At 32.5% G+C, this 3,570-nt stretch overlaps 1 long non-coding RNA gene across 1 annotated transcript; it reads right to left on the bottom strand.

Annotated features, from left to right (window-relative positions):
• Positions 1-1,519: 1,519 nt before the first annotated feature.
• LOC138903718 (uncharacterized) lies at positions 1,520-2,141 on the bottom strand. The gene is made up of 2 exons (XR_011413079.1): positions 1,967-2,141; positions 1,520-1,873 (listed from the first exon to the last, which is right to left on the bottom strand). It is a non-coding gene; the product is annotated as an uncharacterized lncRNA (long non-coding RNA).
• Positions 2,142-3,570: the final 1,429 nt, after the last annotated feature.

Genomic DNA, 3,570 nt, shown 5'->3' with positions numbered 1-3,570 from the left:
TTTGATTTTTTTATGAATTATTGAATGAGTATCTTCTTTGTCTCTGCAATCTCTTGTCTTCTTGATTCTTTTGTCCAACTTTATCACGTCTTCCTCAGTTTCAGGGCCAACAATAATTCCAATTTCATGCATCTCTTCAGCAATTAAGTCCCTTTTAACTCCATTGCCTTGTGGTCTTTTATCAATTTTCACCAGAAAAGTAAATTCTTTATTTTCACTCAAGATCATCTTCTGGTAAAATATCTAGTCTTCTTTCTGTAGCATTAAAAGGAATATATTAGCTGAAATATTATTTTGCTGAAAGGAAGCACAATAGTATTCAAATAGCCGTCAAGTTATACATTAAGTATACTAATAATAAATATAAAGTGAAAGATAAAATAACCTTACATCACAACCTAACAAATATCTTGCAGCATCAAAAAGTGTAATATTGCTATGTCGATCGCCATCAAACACATCGATTTTTAGACGATATCTACAAAATAATGCATAACTAAATTAATAACTTATTTAATATCAAGAGATATAAAGGAAGTGAATGAGTATCCATATTACCTTTCTTCGTGATCAACGTTTTCTGACATACAACTGCTACAATTCACAATTTTGTTTTTAATATTGACTTTCTTATAGCATTTCTTGCAAGAAGAATACCACGGCTCATCTTTGTCTACAAGCGTTGTTATTCGTGCATTAAATCTACGATATGAATCCTACAAATAACAATTATTTAATTTTGTTTAACACGTTCAAAAGGAGTATAATCACTCTAAAGTATTTGACAAAACTTACCTTCATAGTTGCAGATGAACCATTTATGATATCTTTGATCTTCACTTCTCTAGCTTCTCTAATTAGCTTAGATGGCATTAAAGTAATATCTTTATTTTGCGCTTTCATACCATCATGCCTGTAAATATGGAATTTAATGGATTATCAAATATTTCTTGGCATCTTAAGAAGTAACATTTTGGGGCAACAAATAATGTCATATCTTACCAATTTTGCATCTCTTTTGCTCTTTGAAATGTCGGGTGGATCAACACACTACTAATATGAGTCGTAGATATACAAAAATCCCCTACTCACAAAAGACAAATAAAGCTTAGTATAAATTTAATTGATAAAGAATTTATTGTGCTTATAAAAACTTCATATATAATACCTTGAAAAATCGACCCTTTCACATCACAAAATGCTACGACGGGTTTCTCATCTATCAATTGTAGTGGAATTTCACCATCTTTTTCAGCTAGCTCACCCCACATGGTTACAATTTTACGATTATGCCTAAAATTTACAATTGAAATATGTATTAGTTGCAAGAAATAAGTAAATATTTTATCTGTTATAGTTACTTAATATAAATATTAAATAGCTTAACTAATTTTTACTTACGTTTCATATGTAACTATTATTTCAAGCCTCTTTTTTTCTTCCACCATTGATGGTCCCTTTGCTTTTATCGGTATGCAAATTACGTATGTGAAAAGTATAAAGAGAAATCACACGTAAGTTACAAAGTAACTATTAAAGGAATTAATGTGAAATACTTAAATATATTAAAATAAAAGTATCCAATGTATTATCATAAGATAGTGAGAAGAAAATTACCAAATAATGTTCTGATGGTGGATTTTGTTGCCTCTTCTAAAGATAGAAAATTATTCGAAAGTTTTGTGGTCGAAAAGTGGTTGGTGCATTCCGTAACTGTAGTATAATTGGTAAAAGATATTTTCAACTCCTTGTGCACAGATAAATAGGCAAAATTCACGCGACCATTTATAATGTAATAGCTTTTGTTCTGTTGAAATAAAATTTTCCAATCTTCAACATTTTTATTGAACAGTACTGCCTGGATCTGTGTCCCCTATAAATTAATATAAAAATAATTTTAGATTAATCAAAAATAATACAAATAAATAATAAATTGTATCAAAATAAATATGCAAAAGAAGCCTACCTCTTCGTCAACAAATGTTAAATGCCAACGCAAATCCTCTCCTTTGTCGTTCTTATATTTTATTATTGGTTCTTTTCGAATAACCAATACCTTAATTACCCATTCAACATCATAAAGTTTAAGGTTATTTATTGGGACACATTATTTTTCCAAATTCGATTCCATTACACTGTGCGAAATACATGCAATATATAAGTAAAAGCTGCAAAATATTATGTAATAGCTGGAAATTAATATTTGTAATGGTCCGACCGGTCGTTTAAAGTATTTCAGCCCCATTCCCCCATTTACTGCTCAATTTATGCTTTATAATTATTGTATGACTTGCCGGGGTAATTGGTTCGGGTCCGGTGAGGTTTTGGAATGAATTGGAATACTTAGTTACCAAGGTTTAAAGTTTAAGTTAAAATAGTGACCGGATATCGACTTGTGTGTAAATGACCCCTGAATAGAATTTTGATGATTCCAACAGCTCCATATGGTGATTTTGGACTTAGGAGCGTGTCCGAAAAATTATTTAAAAGTTTGTAGTTGAATTTGGCTTGAAATAGCTAAAATCGAAAGTTAAGTTTGGAAGTTTGATCGGGGAGTTGACTTTTTGATATCGGGGTCGCAATCCGATTCTGAATATTTGAATAGCTTCGTTATGTAATTTATGACTTGTATGCAAAATTTGAGGTCAATCGGACTTGATTTGATACGTTTCGGCATCGATCGTAGAGTTGGAATTTCCTTAATTTTAATAGGCTTGAATTGAAGTGCGATTTCTGTTTTTTGATGTTGTTTGATGTGATTCGAGGGCTCGACTAAGTTCGTATCGTGTTATAGGACTTGTTGGTTCATTCAGACAGGGTCCCGAGTGGCTCGGACGTGTTTCGGGGTGAGTTTTGAGCGAGTCGGGGCATTTCGACACTCTAACGATATTATGGGACAGTTGAAGTGCGAAGGGCACATTTTTTAGTGCAGAAGTGCGGCCGCAAACTCCCAAAGTACTGTTGTCACGACCCCAAATTTCTTCCGTAGGATATCGTGATGGCACCTAGTCTCTAAGACTAGGTAAGCCTATCAATGCGGAATAATAATAAATATCTGAAATAAATAAACTACAATTCAAACAATTTCAACTCCCAAAATTCGGTAGAAATAAGTCACAAACTTCTAAGAATTTACTCTCTATGTCTCTATACATCAGATTCTAAAGCAAATAAGAAAGACAACATAGTAAGATAGAAGGGGACTCCGGAGTCTTCGGACGCTGGTAGATATACTTAGAAGTCTCCTCGTATAGCTAGTTTACTGATGCGTGGTCTGATAAGATGTATCTGGATCTGCATAAAAAGATGTGCAGAAGCGTAGTATGAGTACACCACAGCGGTACCCAGTAAGTGTCAAGCCTAACCTCGGTAGAGTAGTGACGAGGTCAGGTCAGGCCCTACTAGAAAATAAATAATGGCATGGTAAAATATTTAAACAATATTATAAGATAAAATGATAATGAAAATGAATCAAGTAGTATGTCAAGTTTAATTACATCAAATAATGGCAAATAAATACCTCGCAGAAACAAAACAGAATTCTTTTCAACTTTAATAAAATCACAATAA

This window comes from Nicotiana tomentosiformis, chromosome 12 (assembly GCF_000390325.3).
Source record: "Nicotiana tomentosiformis chromosome 12, ASM39032v3, whole genome shotgun sequence".
Taxonomy (NCBI): Eukaryota; Viridiplantae; Streptophyta; class Magnoliopsida; order Solanales; family Solanaceae; genus Nicotiana; species Nicotiana tomentosiformis.
Note: the sequence above shows the minus strand (reverse complement) of the source record. Positions and strands in the feature narration are given on the sequence as shown.